The sequence below is a fragment of the Saccoglossus kowalevskii genome, chromosome 3, assembly GCF_978046115.1.
Source record: "Saccoglossus kowalevskii chromosome 3, keSacKowa6.1, whole genome shotgun sequence".
NCBI classification, from domain to species: domain Eukaryota; kingdom Metazoa; phylum Hemichordata; class Enteropneusta; family Harrimaniidae; genus Saccoglossus; species Saccoglossus kowalevskii.
This window is the reverse complement of record NC_140643.1, coordinates 11075838-11098667: the sequence shown is the minus strand read 5'-3', so window position 1 is coordinate 11098667 and position 22830 is coordinate 11075838. Positions and strand designations below refer to the sequence as shown.

The window sequence follows — 22830 nt, the reverse complement described above, 5'->3', positions numbered from 1 at the left end:
GATTGAACGTACATCGAACGTTTGGTAAATTTCGCACCCATATTTCGATATTGCGAAATTTATTCAAGACGCCGATTAGTGTTTGATTATGTTTTGAGAATCGACGATTTATTAACAGAACTACTTGTGAATGGAGAACATTCTGAATGTTGACATTGGAATTTGGGGCAAATGCAGCTTTTCACTAAATGTTTGTTTTATTCAGTATAAGCATGCGAATATTAACACAAGACTCGGTCGATATACAGATTTGTCGACCCCCAGGAAACAATGTTCTCCTCGGATCGACAATTCTTGTTTTACTCTATAATGTTATTTATTTGGAGGATTACTAACGAGTATGGTGGGAGAGAAACGTGCTGCGGTTGGTTCAAACCGTTCATAATGCACGACTAAAGTTGAAAAGGCAGACAAAATCGTGTATTTGTTTACTTCCAAATAACTGCTGTCAAGCAACATAAACATTACGTACAAACCAATGCCCTGTTCTCGCCAAGGCAATCTGCTTATCGTCGTTTTTTCTCTACCGAAACTGCTTTGCTCCGTGTTTCTAATGACCTACTCCTTGCCCTTGACAAGGCCAAGAAGCTGTTTTAGACTATAGGGCAGCGTTCAGCACTATTATGATATTTAATCAACAAAGCATGATAATTATTAACATGTAGCCATTGATCACAAAGGAAGTCTTCATTATGAAAAGTATGCAATCTTCCTTAATTATACTTGTTTGGGGTTGAATAAATCAGTTCCTAGTAGTAGTAGTAGTAGCTAGAGACAGTGTCTTTGTCAAATTACTAAACATAACATGAAGAAGAAGAAGTGTTGATTCCTGCATGACACTTGTTTGAAACTCGCCATAATGTAGTAAAGTAACAACAGGTTACGCTGAAGAGGGGAAACTTATGAGAAAGTGAGATTTTCAGAATCATCCAAGGTCAAGCTACAACAATGCAGAGATCTGAGTACAAAGGAACTCACAACAAGAAACTGGCAACTTTTGAAAAGAACAAGGATAACTGAAAAATAAGTGTTTCTAGAAGTCATTTATTGTAAATTATGGCACATGTTAATTTTTGACAACCAACATAAATGAATTTATTTTACAACTGATGGCAATAAGGTTGAAAAACATTTTGCCTTGTAGTTTCCCGTTAGTAGAAATTGAGGTAGATATGAATCCATTGATTGTTTCGTGACAGCGACTGAAATATAAGCAAAGGATTGAGCATTTGGCACAATGTGTGATGAACTGATTCATGACAGAATAATATGTGGTATTTACCGCAAGCAAGTTAAAGTACTGCAGAAACAAGATCCAAACCTAGAGAAAACATTTACCTTATGTAGAGCTCATGAATAGTCAGAGAAAAACAGGCAAGATCTGGCTGAAGAAGTCAGTATACATAGTGCTAGATAAAAATACACTTACACACAACAAAAATAAATCAAGAAATCTAACTAGATGTATCTCTTAAACATGTTACATCTGTACTAATAAATAGTTGGCCAAAGTTGGAAAGTCACAACTTCATGTCAGTATTAAAGAATACTGATTGCACATTCTTTAAGACAAGAAATGTTGAAATTAGTAGACATGTGTCATATGGGGATTCAGAAGTGAAAGCAATTAGCAAGAGACATTCTGTTATGGCCTAATATAAACACACAAGTGGTATCAAACGCTAATATTTGTCTGGAATATCACAAATCAAACCAGAAAGAACCGACGATACCAACACCAATTCCAGGTGGACCATGACAAACTGTAGCAACTGACTTGTTTGTGCTAGACAACACTAACTATTTGGTTGTGGCAGACTACTATTCCAAGTTGTTTGAACTTATTTAACTTGGGAATAATCGCAGTAGCACATTTATAAACCACACTAAGTCAATCTTTTCAAGACATGGAATACCATATGAGTTCAGAAGTGGCAGTGGACCACAATACTTGTACCAACTAGCCGATTTATGAGACAATCAAACGGTTTGGCAGAGCGAACAGTACAGACAATTACAAATCCAATCCAGAAATCAAGAGATGATCGGAAAGACCTCAGTACACTGGAGTATAAAAATACACCAATTAACGGAATATGAATATGAACTGATATGCACTCAATAAATAATGAACTCTCAGTATGTGGAATAAGAGACCAGTATTGCACTGGGTATGCGAATAATGCAAAGAACTGAACTATAACATGCACTTCTCATAATTAACATAATAATTAACATGTAGTCATTTTTTAGATTGTTTGAAATATGAGTGAGTCAAATATTTAAAAAACGAAGTTGTCATGATAGGTAATCAACAAAGCATGTTAATTATTAACTTGTGGCCACTGTCCCTGTACACACAGGAAGTCTTCACTGTGCAAATTATGTAACCTTGTTTACTTTTTGAATAAATCAGTTCTTAGTAGTAGTAGCTAGAGACAGTGTCTTTGTCAATTACTAAACATAACATACACCATGGCATTCTGTAATACTTATATTGATCTACATCACGTGATCATGCAGATAGCACTCTACTTGAAACCATCCCAGCATAATGCTACTATTTTAAAACTGTAGAAATGCTTATCCGTCGGCTATCGTAAACAAACTCATGCATTAACGATGCCAAAACAGAAGTAGTTTATGCAAGATCGGATCTCCCTATCCTATCAATATTGGTGGAAATGACATCTGTACACTGTACATCCGTATGCAATTAAAACAGCACGTCAAAAATATTTGCAAATAACCTTAACTTTGGCATCCGCAAGATAGGAGAATTCGCAAAAATATGGACTTAAAATAAACAGAACCTAATCCACTTTTTCGTTACATCAAGTTTAGACTACAGGAACTTATTCTTGTACGGGATACCATAGACTGTCGATAGTCGGTCGTACTTAATATCAATATGTTATTATTAATCAATATTGTGTATAAACGTAATAGGCGCGAGTAAATTGAGCACGCCGGGACAGGAAGTATGGAGTGTCGTTAGGCACGACAGACTGTCCGGTGCTGCAATTCACTGGTAAGATTTCTTACCAGCTCTGGGTAGGGTCAGGGGTCGCTGGCTACAAGGATCGCGCACGGCTTACTCGAAGTTTGTTTTGACTGTACTATACGCGATCGCGACACCTTCCACGGCAGTTTTATATATCATGACACAAACAAATCTTGACGAATGCATTTATTTATAAAAGTGCTGGAACGTTTAGACTACCATGATATTTCTTGCAAAGAATACCAGCGAGACACTATCGCAAACTACACAGAGGGGAGAGATGTGTTCATCAGCGTGTCGTGTTGACATTCGTCTTGTCAAAAACAACTCGTTTCGAAACCAGGGATCCCCCACTTTCAGTTGCCATATCCTTAGATGAAAATGCCTTCGACCTTCCAATAACTCTCGCTTAGACTGTTGACATTTCTTTCTGGGTCGTATTCATTGTGTTCATAACGTGGATAACCAACGCATTCAGGCATACATTTGCATACATTATGTTAATATAAATTATTTCGTAACATCTGTTAAGCCACTATTTTGGTATTTGCCACTATTTTGGTACCGTGTCAATAATGAGCGGCCTAGGAGGTGGCAGTAAAGCCTATTGAATACTACTAACGAGCAAGCGGACAATAACTATATCGACAATAAAGACCGCCACTATTAACCAAAATATTTGCAGCTTGTTTGGACATTGGTGGATTGTAAAAGTATCAAGGTTTAGCCTGAAAATAAAATAAACTGAAGGTGTGTTCCAAATTAAATGTTTCTTAGAAAATGGATTTAATGACAAAAATTCTTTAACAGTAAAATTGCACACAAATTATACTTCACTATAGAAATAGTACCAAAATAGTAGCACATATGATTTAATTGGCGGAAACTGCTACACTTCACAATAGGGATGGTACCAAAATAGTAGCACATATAATTTAGTTGTCGGGAACTGCTATACTTTACTATAGGGATGGTACCAACATAGTGGCACATATAATTTAGTTGGCGAGAACTGTTATACTTCACTATAGGGATGGTACCAAAATAGTAGCACATATAATAAAGTTGGCGGGAACTGCTATACTTTACTATAGGGATGGTACCAAAATAGCAGCACATATAATTTAGTTGTCGGGAACTGTTATACTTCCCTATAGGAATGGTACCAAAATAGTAGCACATATAATTTAGTTGTCGGGAACTGCTATACTTCACTATAGGAATGGTACCAAAATAGTAGCACATATAATATAGTTGGCGGGAACTGCTATACTTCCCTATAGGGATGGTACCAAAATAGTGGCACATATAATTTAGTTGTCGGGAACTGCTATACTTCACTATAGGAATGGTACCAAAATAGTAGCACATATAATATAGTTGGCGGGAACTGCTATACTTCACTGTAGGGATGGTACCAAAATAGTAGCACATATAATTTAGTTGTCGGGAACTGTTATACTTCCCTACAGAAATGGTACCAAAATAGTAGCACATATAATTTAGTTGGCAGGAACTGCTACACTTCACTATAGGGATGGTACCAAAATAGTAGCACATATAATTTAGTTGTCGGGAACTGCTATACTTTACTATAGGGATGGTACCAAAATAGTAGCACATTTAATTTAGTTGTCGGGAACTGCTATACTTTACTATAGGGACGGTACCAAAATAGTAGCACATATAATTTAGTTGTCGGGAACTGCTATACTTCACTATAGGGATGGTACCAAAATAGTAGCACATATAATTTAGTTGTCGGGAACTGCTATACTTCACTATAGGGATGGTACCAAAATAGTGGCACATATAATTTAGTTGGCGGGAACTGCTATACTTTACTTATATAGGGATGGTACCAAAATAGTAGCAATATATAATTTAGTTGTCAGGAACTGCTATACTTCACTATAGGGATGGTACCAAAATAGTGGCACGTATAATTTAGTTGTCGGGAACTGCTATACTTCACTATAGGGATGGTATCAAAATAGTGGCACGTATAATTTAGTTGTCGGGAACTGCTATACTTCACTATAGGGATGGTATCAAAATAGTGGCACGTATAATTTAGTTGTCGGGAACTGCTATACTTCACTATAGGGATGGTACCAAAATAGTAGCACGTATAATTTAGTTGTCGGGAACTGCTATACTTCACTATAGGGATGGTACCAAAATAGTAGCACGTATAATTTAGTTGTCGGGAACTGCTATACTTCACTATAGGAATGGTACCAAAATAGTAGCACATATAATATAGTTGTCGGGAACTGCTATACTTCACTATAGGGATGGTACCAAAATAGTGGCACATATAATTTAGTTGGCGGGAACTGCTATACTTTACTTATATAGGGATGGTACCAAAATAGTAGCAATATATAATTTAGTTGTCAGGAACTGCTATACTTCACTATAGGGATGGTACCAAAATAGTGGCACGTATAATTTAGTTGTCGGGAACTGCTATACTTCACTATAGGGATGGTATCAAAATAGTGGCACGTATAATTTAGTTGTCGGGAACTGCTATACTTCACTATAGGGATGGTATCAAAATAGTGGCACGTATAATTTAGTTGTCGGGAACTGCTATACTTTACTATAGGGATGGTACCAAAATAGTAGCACGTATAATTTAGTTGTCGGGAACTGCTATACTTCACTATAGGGATGGTACCAAAATAGTAGCACGTATAATTTAGTTGTCGGGAACTGCTATACTTCACTATAGGAATGGTACCAAAATAGTAGCACCTATAATATAGTTGGTGGGAACTGCTATACTTCCCTATAGGGATGGTACCAAAATTGTGGCACATATAATTTAGTTGTCGGGAACTGCTATACTTCACTATAGGAATGGTACCAAAATAGTAGCACATATAATATAGTTGGCGGGAACTGCTATACTTTACTATAGGGATGGTACCAAAATAGTAGCACATATAATTTAGTTGTCGGGAACTGCTATACTTCACTATAGAAATGGTACCAAAATAGTAGCACATATAATATAGTTGGTGGGAACTGCTATACTTCCCTATAGGGATGGTACCAAAATTGTGGCACATATAATTTAGTTGTCGGGAACTGCTATACTTCACTATAGGAATGGTACCAAAATAGTATCACATATAATATAGTTGGCGGGAACTGCTATACTTCACTATAGGGATGGTACCAAAATAGTAGCACATATAATTTAGTTGTCGGGAAATGCTATACTTCACTATAGGGATGGTAGCAAAATAGTAGCACATATAATTTAGTTGTCGGGAACTGCTATACTTCCCTATAGGGATGGTACCAAAATAGTAGCACATATAATTTAGTTGTCGGGAACTGTTATACTTCCCTACAGAAATGGTACCAAAATAGTAGCACATATAATTTAGTTGGCAGGAACTGCTACACTTCACTATAGTGATGGTACCAAAATAGTAGCACGTATAATTTAGTTGGCGGGAACTGCTATACTTTACTTATATAGGGATGGTACCAAAATAGTAGCAATATATAATTTAGTTGTCAGGAACTGCTATACTTCACTATAGGGATGGTACCAAAATAGTGGCACGTATAATTTAGTTGTCGGGAACTGCTATACTTCACTATAGGGATGGTATCAAAATAGTGGCACGTATAATTTAGTTGTCGGGAACTGCTATACTTCACTATAGGGATGGTATCAAAATAGTGGCACGTATAATTTAGTTGTCGGGAACTGCTATACTTTACTATAGGGATGGTACCAAAATAGTAGCACGTATAATTTAGTTGTCGGGAACTGCTATACTTCACTATAGGGATGGTACCAAAATAGTAGCACGTATAATTTAGTTGTCGGGAACTGCTATACTTCACTATAGGAATGGTACCAAAATAGTAGCACCTATAATATAGTTGGTGGGAACTGCTATACTTCCCTATAGGGATGGTACCAAAATTGTGGCACATATAATTTAGTTGTCGGGAACTGCTATACTTCACTATAGGAATGGTACCAAAATAGTAGCACATATAATATAGTTGGCGGGAACTGCTATACTTTACTATAGGGATGGTACCAAAATAGTAGCACATATAATTTAGTTGTCGGGAACTGCTATACTTCACTATAGAAATGGTACCAAAATAGTAGCACATATAATATAGTTGGTGGGAACTGCTATACTTCCCTATAGGGATGGTACCAAAATTGTGGCACATATAATTTAGTTGTCGGGAACTGCTATACTTCACTATAGGAATGGTACCAAAATAGTATCACATATAATATAGTTGGCGGGAACTGCTATACTTCACTATAGGGATGGTACCAAAATAGTAGCACATATAATTTAGTTGTCGGGAAATGCTATACTTCACTATAGGGATGGTAGCAAAATAGTAGCACATATAATTTAGTTGTCGGGAACTGCTATACTTCCCTATAGGGATGGTACCAAAATAGTAGCACATATAATTTAGTTGTCGGGAACTGTTATACTTCCCTACAGAAATGGTACCAAAATAGTAGCACATATAATTTAGTTGGCAGGAACTGCTACACTTCACTATAGTGATGGTACCAAAATAGTAGCACGTATAATTTAGTTGTCGGGAACTGCTATACTGCACTATAGGAATGGTACCAAAATAGTATCACATATAATATAGTTGGCGGGAACTGCTATACTTCACTATAGGGACGGTACCAAAATAGTAGCACATATAATATAGTTGGCGGGAACTGCTATACTTCACTATAGGGATGGTACCAAAATAGTAGCACATATAATTTAGTTGTCGGGAACTGCTATACTTCCCTATAGGGATGGTGCCAAAATAGTGGCACATATAATTTAGTTGTCGGGAACTGCTATACTTCACTATAGGAATGGTACCAAAATAGTAGCACATATAATATAGTTGGCGGGAACTGCTATACTTCACTGTAGGGATGGTACCAAAATAGTGGCACGTATAATTTAGTTGTCGGGAACTGCTATACTTTACTATAGGGATGGTACCAAAATAGTAGCACATATAATTTAGTTGTCAGGAACTGTTATACTTCCCTACAGAAATGGTACCAAAATAGTAGCACATATAATTTAGTTGGAGGGAACTGCTATACTTTACTATAGGGATGGTACCAAAATAGTAGCAATATATAATTTAGTTGTCAGGAACTGTTATACTTCCCTACAGAAATGGTACCAAAATAGTAGCACGTATAATTTAGTTGTCGGGAACTGCTATACTTCACTATAGGAATGGTACCAAAATAGTAGCACCTATAATATAGTTGGTGGGAACTGCTATACTTCCCTATAGGGATGGTACCAAAATTGTGGCACATATAATTTAGTTGTCGGGAACTGCTATACTTCACTATAGGAATGGTACCAAAATAGTAGCACATATAATATAGTTGGCGGGAACTGCTATACTTTACTATAGGGATGGTACCAAAATAGTAGCACATATAATTTAGTTGTCGGGAACTGCTATACTTCACTATAGAAATGGTACCAAAATAGTAGCACATATAATATAGTTGGTGGGAACTGCTATACTTCCCTATAGGGATGGTACCAAAATTGTGGCACATATAATTTAGTTGTCGGGAACTGCTATACTTCACTATAGGAATGGTACCAAAATAGTATCACATATAATATAGTTGGCGGGAACTGCTATACTTCACTATAGGGATGGTACCAAAATAGTAGCACATATAATTTAGTTGTCGGGAAATGCTATACTTCACTATAGGGATGGTAGCAAAATAGTAGCACATATAATTTAGTTGTCGGGAACTGCTATACTTCCCTATAGGGATGGTACCAAAATAGTAGCACATATAATTTAGTTGTCGGGAACTGTTATACTTCCCTACAGAAATGGTACCAAAATAGTAGCACATATAATTTAGTTGGCAGGAACTGCTACACTTCACTATAGTGATGGTACCAAAATAGTAGCACGTATAATTTAGTTGTCGGGAACTGCTATACTGCACTATAGGAATGGTACCAAAATAGTATCACATATAATATAGTTGGCGGGAACTGCTATACTTCACTATAGGGACGGTACCAAAATAGTAGCACATATAATATAGTTGGCGGGAACTGCTATACTTCACTATAGGGATGGTACCAAAATAGTAGCACATATAATTTAGTTGTCGGGAACTGCTATACTTCCCTATAGGGATGGTGCCAAAATAGTGGCACATATAATTTAGTTGTCGGGAACTGCTATACTTCACTATAGGAATGGTACCAAAATAGTAGCACATATAATATAGTTGGCGGGAACTGCTATACTTCACTGTAGGGATGGTACCAAAATAGTGGCACGTATAATTTAGTTGTCGGGAACTGCTATACTTTACTATAGGGATGGTACCAAAATAGTAGCACATATAATTTAGTTGTCAGGAACTGTTATACTTCCCTACAGAAATGGTACCAAAATAGTAGCACATATAATTTAGTTGGAGGGAACTGCTATACTTTACTATAGGGATGGTACCAAAATAGTAGCAATATATAATTTAGTTGTCAGGAACTGCTATACTTCACTATAGGGATGGTACCAAAATAGTGGCACGTATAATTTAGTTGTCGGGAACTGCTATACTTCACTATAGGGATGGTACCAAAATAGTGGCATGTATTATTCTGTTGTTGGGATCTGTTATTATTCGATATAGGAATGGTACAAAAATAGTGGCATGTATTATTCTGTTGTCGGGATCTGTTATTATTCGATATAGGAATGGTACAAAAATAGTGGCATGTATTATTCTGTTGTCGTGAACTGTTATTATTCGATATAGGAATGGTACAAAAATAGTGGCATGTATTATTCTGTTGTCGGGATCTGTTATTATTCGATATAGGAATGGTACAAAAATAGTGGCATGTACTATTCTGTTGTCGGGATCTGTTATTATTTGATATAGGATTGGTACAAAAATAGTGGCATGTAATATTCTGTTGTCGGGATCTGTTATTATTCGATATAGGAATGGTACAAAAATAGTGGCATGTATTATTCTGTTGTGAACTGTTATTATTCGATATAGGAATGATACAAAAATAGTGGCATGTATTATTCTGTTGTCGGGATCTGTTATTATTCGATATAGGAATGGTACAAAAATAGTGGCATGTAATATTCTGTTGTCGGGATCTGTTATTATTCGATATAGGATTGGTACAAAAATAGTGGCATGTAATATTCTGTTGTCGGGATCTGTTATTATTCGATATAGGAATGGTACACAAATAGTGGCATGTAATATTCTGTTGTCGGGATCTGTTATTATTCGATATAGGATTGGTACAAAAATAGTGGCATGTAATATTCTGTTGTCGGGATCTGTTATTATTCGATATAGGAATGGTACAAAAATAGTGGCATGTATTATTCTGTTGTCGGTATCTGTTATTATTCGATATATGATTGGTACAAAAATAGTGGCATGTATTATTCTGTTGTCGGGATCTGCTATTATTTAATATACGATTGGTACGAAAATAGTGGCATGTATTATTCTCTTTCAATATACGAAAGGTTCCAACATAGGAGTGTGCATTCTTTTGTTGTCACATGACCCCTAACAATTTTTAATTCCCTTTGTTAATGTACTGATCTTTGCATTATCAGATTCCCGGGGAATTATTCGAAATTTTGCATAGTGAAGCCATACCTACCTTGCCAAAACCAATGTATTGTATGTATGTTCAATGGGTACAAAGTATACCCTGGTGGTGGCTGAACTGCGGGAGTTCAAGCCCATTAGTGACCCTCAAGTAAATCCCAAAATGGGGAAAGGGGCGCAGCTAAATAATTATCTATTCAAAATTACAGGCACATATATGAACATATAAACTGAAAAACGAGATTGGAATGTGAAACACGGCATTGCGTGTTGTGTTGGCCACACTGTTTCTAATCCCTGCCAGGTGGGCTTCAGCTCTATTTCCCACTCTTTATCTCCTCCACTAGCTGGCTAGTTTGTGGGATTTGTCCACCCATGTTTTGTAATATATGCTAATACAGTTGTGTTGTCGCAATGGATGGGAACTGTTTTATTCTATACTTCATCTAGAAAGCAATCTAATGCCCCCAACATATTAGGTATGTTTATGTGGAGCTGTGCTTTGCAAGGGAGCCATTCCCCATTCTATTTTCAAGGCGTCCATGACCAGTGTTATAGCCGCAGTTGATGGAGCAATCTGTTATCTCTGTCTTATGTTGGTTAAGTCCATCCACTTGATGGCAGTCAAGCTTTGTGGGGTCCATGATATTTCTCATGTGGCGATCCACACAACTGGAGTGTGTGGACCTGGACGAGCATACCTTTGAGAGCTGTTTGAGGCACAAGGCCTCCCATAGATGAAGCCATTTCCAAAAAGCTCAATAATTGTCTGAGCTGTGCGTGCATGCAAAAAGTGTGGCTGCCGGGTCTCTCAACCTGAAACACTCCCAAGAATACATTCCCGGAAATACTAAATGTGGGATATGATTGTTTGAAGGATGTGTGCTAAAATTACTGCTCTTGTATCAACCAGATATTGATAAAATGGATTCACATTGTTGGCCTGCTGTGCAGCCACAAAACTGGCACTGCCATTAATTTTGGGAAAAAAAACCTGTGAGGCTACAATGGGCAAACATTGAACTAATATCTTGAATCAAATGTTTGAGTGATATCAGGAAATCCCCTGATGTACACAGCAGTGTACCTCTGCTGGGGTCACCATCACATAAAATGCTCTGAGAGAATATACTGATTCAGTTGGCTTGGGTCTATATTGTTCTTTATTGTTCACCAAAAATATGGGGGGATAACAGGCACTGCACTGCTGCCATTTGCCAATAATTCTCTCACTTCCTGGAAAATCATGCCTACCATTACTCGTGGCAGAGCCATTGACACTGGTGATGGAGTCAACTGAAGCTTTTTGGCCAACTTGATCTTGTAGCTGTGCTTGACTTCTGAGAGGTCCTACAGGGTCATTGTGGTAGTTTGCTACGGTAACCGAACAATTTAACGTCACAGGAAATAAGGGTTGGGAAACAAAATGAATCCTTTAATTCATACCACTGAAAACACCTGACCCCAACCATATCCACCTCAACGATCATTTCCTTGGTTGATATGTTTGTTCCTGCATTCCCCTCGACCAGACTGTCATTATTGGGCATTCTGACCCTATGAATGAGATTATTGTTCGTGTGTATCTGTCTTCAGTTTATCATATTTAGAACACATATTATATTGGTGCATCTATGCCTAGCATCATTGGTTCTGGCAATATGTTTGACTGCTGCCTCTGTTGAGGCCCTCAAAATGGCAAACTACCTAGGCAGAACTGGGCTAAACTAATTCCTTATATTTGGTCCCATTGAATCAAAATAGTTTTGCAGGCCCCTGTTCAGTGAATATCCTTTTACCATAAATACAACATTCTGGGTGATGTTAGCCATGTAAAAAAAGAGACACGTTACGATCAGCAAATTCTTGTATTGTCCATTGAGTGCCAGCTTAAAGCCAGAGACTGCAGCAAGCACTTGGTAAATCAGAAAAATGCAACTTATGTGGAAATTAAAATTTATTTAACATGGTGCCCAAGGTTAGACATTCTTCCTTGCAAAAGAATGGTTCATCTGGGCCCACCAACAGTACTGGATCATATGATACAGGGTCCCCTTTACAATCTGGTTTGTCACCAGAAATACAGTACTGATGTTCCCACTTGTAATCAAATGGTGCTTTGGCGTGGTGTGGAATTTGCAACCCTACCTAATATCCCTGCCCTCTGCTCGACGAATGAATCAACAGCAGGTGGCAGTGGTATAACAGTGGATCTACACTGAGGTTATTGTACCATCTCAGTCACCTCATATACTTATCTATCCCAAGAATTTTTCTATTTGGGCTACATTTTTTGAGTAGACTTGACTCATCAGAAAATATAGAACTAAACTAAAGGGCACTGGACCCCACACATGATCAATTTTATTGTCATATTGGATGATCCCATGTTTAAACCAAATTTGAAAGAATCCCATACACACGACCAAGATCTGGTTTCAGGATAATGTATATATCGGTACATACATATTGATATATACCGGTATATCACAAGATGTTTGATGCATGTGTACAGTTAGAATGTTAGCAGTCCTGGCATGTTAACGATGCAGCTGGAGATGTACGCTTGTACACACACACACAAAGATCAATCCCAATCAGTTCCCATTTTTGAACAAAACAATGTGACATAACAACCCACTATGTATGATGCTCATATCAAGTTTGTTGTGATCTGCCTTTACACTGCTGGGAAATTAGTGTGACCATGCCAACCACAATTAGTGTACACCATGAACCTAGGTCAAACTGTAAGCCCCTAATTTGTGCTACACATGAACAGTTGTTTTTAAATTATTAGACATAAATCATAGAGATCAAAGCTTTATGCTTCAATCAAGTTTAAATTTTTAAAGCAAACATTTTGTAGAATATAAACACAACACAATGTGGTATTGCAAGAATCAGAAATAATATATTTTTGTCTCATAGGTGTACAAAATATATTATTTGCTCAATTAAAGAATCTAACACTGCAATTTCAAATATTATAGAATTTTCCATAGTACTGAGCAATTTAATATATAGCATGCTTGAAAATAAACAATGCACCATCTTACTTATCATCTCACTCATTTGGAAAATATTGAGAGTTCAAATATTATAATTGTTGACAATATCCATAATGCTGACATGATCACATGCTTTACTACAAAGTGACCAACACTGACAAGGGTCCAGAAGAGAAACGTTATTTCTAAATTAAGTATAAATTTATAATCACACTTTAATTCTTGTTGTTATACTGTATGGTATCTTTGTAATACAGTTTTATAATATTTTTGTTATTATCATCATGTTATAACAAAATACACCATACAGTCATGAAATAATCAGAAAACTGAAAAAGTGGTATACAAATACAATTACTAAAAAGTCATAAATCATTGTTACAGGTACTGAAGCCATTGATACCATATTCTTTCATTTCTCTGTATAGTATTTCCAAGTTTCCTACAATAATAAAAAAAAAAATTGTTAAAATATCTATCAAAATACAAAGCTTGTATGTTATGCTAATTTATCCCAGTATAGGGCCTAAGGGTTATCGGTAACAAGTCTTCCATTAGTAGTTAGTGTAGTGAGTCAGGTCAGGGAATTAATATTAATACCGGTAGTACCCAGTCCTAATTGTAGGTAACAAATGACTCATTGGTCATTAGTGCAGTGAGTTAGGTCAGGTTCTCTGGGATTAATAATACCCAGTCCTCATTAACAAATGCCAGAACAGAGCCCCAGGGATTAATAATACCCAGTATTAGTATAAGTAACAAAAGTCTGATTTGTACATGAAGTTAGTGCAGTGAGTCAGGTTAGGTTCCCTGGGTATAATAATGTCCAGTCCTAGATATAGGTAACAAAGGTCCCATTGCTAGTTAGTGCAGTGAGTTAGGTCAGGTTCCCTGGGTATAATAATGCCTAGTCCTAGATATAGGTAACAAAAGTCCCATTGCTAGTTAATGCAGTGAGTTAGGTCAGGTTCCCTGGGTATAATAATGCCTGATCCTAGATATAGGTAACAAAAGTCCCAATGCTAGTTAATGCAGTGAGTCAGATCAGATTCCCTCGGTATAATAATGCCCAGTCCTAGATATAGGTAACAAAAGTCCCAATGCTAGTTAGTACAGTGAGTTAGGTCAGGTCCTCTGGGATTAATAATACCCAGTATTAGTTATAAGTAACAAAAGTTTCATTGCTAGTTAGTGCAGTGACTTAGGTCAGGTTCTCTGGGAATAATAATACCCAGTCCTGGTTATAGATAACAAATGACCCGTTGGTAGTTAGTGCACTGAGTCAAGTCAGGTCCTCTGAAACTAATATACTCAGTTCTAGTTATGTGTCCCATTGGTCATCAGTGCAATGAATATGGCCATGGCCTCAGGATTAATTAATACATGTAAAACCCAGTTCTAGTTATAGATAACAAATGTCTCATTGCTTGTTAGTGCAGTGGATTCAGGTCAGGGCCTCAGGATTAAAAAAATCCAGTCCAAGTTCAGTGTTCTCCCCAGACCCCAAGTCAAACACTGTATCTAATTTGCATAATTTTACCATTGAATATTGTGATACAATAACTGTGTTAGTATAAAATTAGTTAACAATCTATCTACAATTAATTAAAGACGAGAGAGTCTGATATTTTATATCATTTTACTCCATTGTCTTTTATGTATTTATCAAGTCAAATAAAGTTTGAAATAGAACAGCAAAACAAGCAGCCTATCGGCTGAGATAGCTCCGCTGTTAGCAAGGCACATTTCAATTAAAGAACAGAGGATATCATATAAGAAAATGAACAATATGTATGGTATGTATAGCAATCGGACTTGCTGTTTCAACAAGAATTCAAAAATATCACTTTTTACTAAAAATGACAAAAATATTCATCAAAATTAGATAATTGAAGATATCATCATGAAATGAACAAATCTGAGGGAGGTTTACCTGAGGTACATATATGTATAGTATCAAAGCAATCAGACTTGCGGTTTTTAACAAGAAGTCGAAAATATCACCTTTTATCAAAAATTACAAAAATATTGACTAAAATCAGAAAATTAAAGATATCATCACAAAATGAACAAATCTGAGAGAGGTCCATATGTAGTACTTATATATATATATAATAGCAAAGCAATCAGACTTGCTGTTTTCAACAAGAAGTCGAAAATATCACTTTTTACCAAAAACTACAAAAATATTCATCAAAACTAGAGAATTAAAGATATCATCACAAAATGAACAAATCTGAGAGAGGTCCAGGTGTAGTACCTATATATGTAATATCAAAGCAATTGGACTTGCGGTTTTTAACAAGAAGTCAAAAATATCACTTTTTACCAAAAATATTCACCAAAATTAGAGAATTTAAGATATCATTATGAAATGAACAAATCTGAGAGAGATCCACATATAGTACCTATATATGTAATATCAAAGCAATCGGAATAGCGGTTTTTAACAAGAAGTCAAAAATATCACTTTTTACCAAAAATGACAAAAATATTCACCAAAATTAGAGAATTTGAGGTTTTGACAGTCTGCTATGCACCATTCCACTAATGCCTAGCTGTGTCGACTTTGTCGACAGCGGAGCTAAAAAGCAATAGAAATAGTTAATATGTTATAGCTAGTCAGTAAATATATTGTTATCCATGGAGATAACTGTTTATCATTATTTCGTGTCAACAAGTACAGTCAGTTTTAGTGCCCATGTCACTGTCTGTTCATGAGACATTAGGGCAAACATTTTTTTGTTGTGAGATTGCGAGTTATCAAAATAGGATGAAAATAATAAATCAATAATGACAAAATTTCAAACTAAAGTCAACGATTTTTCATTGATCTATACCTTATGTGTAATGCTATGATTACCCTAACTTTGTTCGCTAAACCGTAACATTCTTGCATTGAACAAATTTAGAATGTTTTGTTAATTAAAATCAGGGTTTTTTCTTGAACAAGCAGCCTATCGGCTGAGATAGCTCCGCTGTTAGAAATGCACATTTCAATTAAAGAACTGAAGACATCATCAGAAAATGAACAATATGTATAGTATCAAAGCAATCGGACTTACAGTTTTTAACAAGAAGTCGAAAATATCACTTTTTACCAAATATGACAAAAATATTCACCAAAATTATAGAATCCAAGATATCATCACGAAATGAACAAATCTGAGAAAGGTCTACATGTAGTATCTAAATATGTAATATCAAAGCAATTGAACTATTGGTTTTTAACAAGAAGTCGAAAATATCACTTTTTACCAAAAATTACAAAAATATTCACCAAAATTAGAGAATTGAAGATATCATCACAAAATGAACAAATCTGAGAGAGGTCTACATGTAGTACCTATATATGTAGTATCAAAGCAATTGGACTTGCGGTTTTTAACAAGAAGTCGAAAATATCACTTTTTACCAAAAATGATAAAAATATTCACCAAAATTAGAGAAAGATATCATTACAAAATGAACAATTCTGAGAGAGGTTCACATGTAGTACCTATATATGTAATATCAAAGCAATTGCACTTGCGGTTTTTAACAAGAAGTCGAAGACATCACTTTTTACCAAAAATGACAAAAATATTCACCAAAATTAGAGAATTAAAGATATAATTACAAAATGAACAAATCTGAGAGAGGTCCACATGTAGTACCTATGTATGTAATATCAAAGCAATTGCACTTGCGGTTTTTAACAAGAAGTCGAAAATATCACTTTTTACCAAAAATGACAAAAATATTCACCAAAATTAGAGAATTAAAGATATCATTACAAAATGAACAAATCTGAGAGAGGTCCACATGTAGTACCTATATATGTAATATCAAAGCAATTGCACTTGCGGTTTTTAACAAGAAGTCGAAAATATCACTTTTTACCAAAAATGACAAAAATATTCACCAAAATTAGAGAATTGAAGATATCAACATGAAATGAACAAACCTAAGAGAGGTCTACCCAAGGTACATATACACCAAGTATCAAATCATTCAGGCTTGTAGTTTCCAAGAAGAAGTCGAAAAAGTAAAACATTGACACGGACGACGGACAATCACTCATATGATAAGCTCCGCTCGACAAAGTCGACAGCGGAGCTAAAAAAACTGCAAGAGGGAGCACTGCAATTCAGCGGCACCATAAAGTAGGGGAGATGGGGTTTTCCCAATCAGGGTGTGGAGCATTCTCTGGCTTCCTTTGGGCCAAAATTTCTGTCAGACAGGTCAAAGTTGAAGACTGAAGCCACTTGTGATCCCTTGTCATTCAGAATTTTGTGGTTGCCAGAAAATCTGCCCCCTAGGGTAAGGGGCACATGGCCATGGCATGAGGGCGATGCACCCCTGTTTCTTGTTTAAAAAAATTCCTGAAAATGATTCATTGGCGATTATCTTAGAACCACTAATAAACAGACTGGCAATCCAGGCATTTCTTTTGATCTAACGTGTGTCTCGAGTTAATGTTTTAATCTTAGAAAGAACTGGGGATGATAAAAAAAAAATGTCCACAAAGTCATGCGATAACATACGACTTTGTTGGTGTTTCAACAGGAAGTGATGCAAAAGGTCAGACCAAAGTTTCCAATTTTATCTTACATTTTGCCCTGATGTATCATATTTTCAAGAGTTTTTAATACATGATCGGCAAAATACAGTAACATAATACCAGCTCTGTTGTAGACATGGCGACGTCAACTATCCTAGAAAAATCGACTAACTATCAGAAAAAATATTATGGTAAAAGTCGTTCATTTTTCTTTATTATACATTCAAGAACATTACTATAAAGATGGTTTATACATTCAAATAATCATTACTTTCCTAAAATATGGTCAATTTTGGCTATAAAATATATTATTTGGCAAATCAACTTAAAACTCAACTCGCCATTCGGCAAAATTTGGCAAAGCATGAGCCACCAGCGTAGCCAAGACACACAATCGTTGGGCAGATTGACACCTCCAAACAACAGTGTTGCCAGTCAGTTTTTTTTCTTTGGCGATGCCTGCAGTTGAATAATTTTTGCTTCGATTTATGTACAGTTTTATTTTCAATGGGACCTAATTTCACTTGTTTTTTTTTTGAATTAAAGTACAAACTGCAAATAATAGCAGTGTACCAAATCAGTATATTTTCCGGACATGTGCAGTATTTGTGATTTGTGAGACTTGTTTTGTCACATTGTTGCTGTTATGTGCAATGGGCAAATTATTAATATTCTAGTATTTGATTTGGATTTAGAGGGACCACACCCTTGAAAGAACATCTCACAGGGTCACATCACTGTACCATTACGCTTTAGAGGTGTGGAGAGAACACTGTTGTTATACATGTAGGTAAAAATGTCCAATTTGTTGTTAGTGCAGTGAGTCAGGTTAGGTTCTAGGGGAATAATAATACCTTATTATTAGTTTTATAGTTAGTGCAGTGAGTCGGGTTAGGTCGTCTTCGATTACCAGGTAATAATACCTAGTCCTATCGGTCACTGGTAGTATACCATAGTGGTTGTCGCATCAGACTCATGATTTGTAGACCCAAGTTCAAATCCTACTAAGGCTGAACACGGAAAGCCCAATTCCACTGGCCAAGATTTATTCACTAACGAATGCGACTTTGGGGGAACTTTGATTAAGGTCGGATAGTGCATTAAGTTGCCATTTGATAGGAAAATGGCCACACAGTCCTGTCATGTAGTCCCAAACTTGAATATGACTTCTGTGACAAAAATGCACTATGTGTCAGCACTTGCAATTTGCACATAAAAAAGGTCAGGAGAGTCAACAGTGAAATTTAATGTCCGGAACTGTTGCCTGGCACAAAAAAATTATTAAAAATAATAATAATACCTAGTCCTAATTATGAGTAACAAATGTCTTATTGGTTGTTAGTGCAGTGAGTCAGGTTAGGTTCTAAGGGAATAATTATACCTTATTATTTGTTTCATAGTATCCAGTTTTAGTTATACATGTACATGTATAGGGAAGAAATGTGTTATATACATGTATAGGGAAGAACTGTGTTAACTCCATATTTGATTTTGCAAAAAGTTGTGAGATAGAAAATTGAACTGTAGATGGCATTTGGGGGGCTCACATCTTTTCCATAGAGCCCTCCGTTAAAATAAGCTTTTTACCTCTCCTGTTTTCAAGCAACGTGCAAGTTATTTTTAAAAATTTGATGGTTATATTGTTCAGTTCAATTTTCAATTCCACAATTCTTTGCAAAATCCAATATTGAGTTAACACATTTCTTCTCTATAGGAAGCCATTATCCCATTGATCATTAGTGCAGTGAGTCAGGACAACGTTGTTAGATACAAATAGATTGAATGGTAAACTTTTGATTTTCAAAGGATTTTTTTAGTAATATTATTTATTCACTTATGGAACATGTATAAATGATTGTTTAAACATTCATCCATCACAGCAAGTATTTGGAAATGAAATTAAGAAAGCATTTCTGTGAATTCATGGCGTCCCAAAATTCAGTAGGAATTCCAAGTGGTTACTCACATTCTGGAGCTACATTTATATCCACAATGCAGCAATAATAAAGATGGTTTTTGTATTGTAAAACTTACTAAACAAATTAAAATGTAATACAAAAATTGAAATAACCATGAATGGTTGTTATTAGTGAGATTAATAACAAGTGTATAATGAGATTAATAACAATTTGTATGTCTTTTCTAAATGACTATAGTATTGCCTAGGCTGTTTTATAGCTGTGGAATCATAGCCCTATGTTGCCGACCGCATTATTTACGTGACTGACTCTGGCCGGCCCGGTTAAAATCCACATGCCAAATTTGGTCGTCGCGAAAATCACATTTTAAGACCTTCGAAAGTACTCACTATGTTTATTTACTTCCAAACAATGACCAGAACCTATTTGCGCTGTGAAATGATGACGGTGGTCATAAATAATTGACTTTATTTACTGTACACCGAGTCGCAGAAAAATAACAAGACGAAAGACGCCATTTTGTATTCCAGAGTTTATAGCAAATTACGCGAGACCTATAATTTTGTACCACGTGACCGAAATCAGTAGATAAATTGCGTTTATGCAACTAGTTTCTATTATTAAACAAAAATCATACAATTATAAATACTGTATGTGATTGCTTTCTTGGAACAATTAGAATAACGGGAAGAGTGAGTTTTATTCTTCCACCACTGTATCACATGACCGCCAAACAAGATTACATTTATTCTGTGCTAGGGAGTGTGGGATGTCAATGGCTGCCGTTTTCTCGTAATTTGCTTGGTTTCCACGGTAATTGTAAAATATCACAAATTATTGCTTATTTATAAACACAAATTGCAAACAAAAGTTTGTATGTTATTCATCCAGCAATAAATTCACAATAAAGGTACGTCACACCATAGTAATCGAAAGCAAAAGCGGTTTAATTTATGTATGCCAGATTTCTGTTATTAAACTGTGATAGATCCCGTAGCTCTATGTTCGACGTACAACTACAAAATTAAAAAAAAGACGTCCAAATGAAATTGTTAGGAAGAAATTCGATTGTAGGTCGCACCAAAGAGCTACGGAACCGCAGCTAGCTGTTTTATTGACTATTGACACACCTTTGTCATTTACGCAAGAGTATAATATATTATACAAATTGTTCTATCTCGTCATGTTATAGAGAAAAAATATGATAAAATAAGAAAGTGACTGACATGTTTTATACAAGAATATCATTCAGGTTATGGGTATAAATTACTAATATCAAGACCTCATTAATTACTTAAATCTTGCGTATTAAAACATTTTAATTTCAAGAAAATAAATAGCTGCTAAAATATAAAAATTTCCAGAATGGATGCTACAACTTGACAACACCAGCGAATTATGTCATCATATACGGAATATTTTACAGAAATGCATCTCAAATGGAAGAAACACAAAACGGAAAAATACATGTAGCATATCGCTCGGTGGCTCTGTTGTTGTCCGTCTGCTCAACGTCCGCATATAGATTATTTAAATTCAAGCTGGACATGTACATGAAGTTTAAACTATTACTTTCTGGATCAGATGAACTATATACATGTCTATAAATTACTGTTTTGAGAAATCGATGCACATTCGAAATTGGAATTGAACACAACATGATGATGATGATAGAATCAAATGGACGACTCGAGACGCCGCAGCAGTCTGAGCAGGCACACTAAACAAGTCATAGTGCGATAGCTAGCTAGTAAATATCAATATTAGTATTGAATCGTCACATACTTACCTAGCAGCTTCGCCGAACAGTTTCGATGCACTAACACCATTTCAATCGGCGACGGATATGCTATGCAATTGATTTTTAAAAGTACGACAGTTGAATTGAGCTCCGCGATATGGCTGTTAGGACAGCCGATTGTAATACCCCCTAAGTTAGCGTCACTGTGTCTGCGTCAAAAAGATGACAATTCGGTCTGAAAAGATGCGCAAGTAAAGAAAACTTAAATTAAACATAACAAATTACTCCAAATTATACACAAACTGTCCAAAATTATTCAGAATTATGAGATTTATTGACTTGTGAAGAAAAATAATAACAAAGAGCAAGAGGACGTTGGTTTTAATTTTCGCGGGTACCAAAATAGTGGCAAATACCAAAATAGTGGCTTAACAGACGTCAGCATCAACTATGCATTATTCATATCAATTAGAAACCTGCAGCCGGGGACAGTCTCTGAGGACTAAAGTCCCTCGCGTGAAATGTTTCGCATTTCCCATCAAACGTCTACGGCGTTTGAATGTCTAGGATATACAATTACATTAGGCCCGAGGACTGTCGACAGTCTAGGGTTACCATCAATATACTTAAGTCACTTATCCAGAATCCTGCCGCTAGACGTAATAACCATATTACTCCGCTCCTGTAACAACTTCATTTGATGCCAGTCCATAAACGTATTATATGCAAAACAACCTCATTGGTTTATATACATCTTCATCTAGTGTCCAACTTTGCTTTTTTAAACAACAACTTTTAAATCACGGTCTCTTCTCAGGAACTGGAACTAACTCCCAAAAGAACATCCAGTCTATTACTGATATACCTATATTCAAGTCACAACCAAAAAAACTTATCATCTTCTTCCTTGCTCTTGGTTGGCTTGGAACCTTTGCTATATTCG

At 35.9% G+C, this 22830-nt stretch overlaps 1 long non-coding RNA gene across 1 annotated transcript; it reads right to left on the bottom strand.

The window, feature by feature from the left end:
- Positions 1–13567: 13567 nt before the first annotated feature.
- On the bottom strand, positions 13568–22088 carry LOC146747476 (uncharacterized). Its single transcript, XR_014928941.1, has 2 exons — positions 21936–22088; positions 13568–14126 (listed from the first exon to the last, which is right to left on the bottom strand). It is a non-coding gene; the product is annotated as an uncharacterized LOC146747476 (long non-coding RNA).
- Positions 22089–22830: the final 742 nt, after the last annotated feature.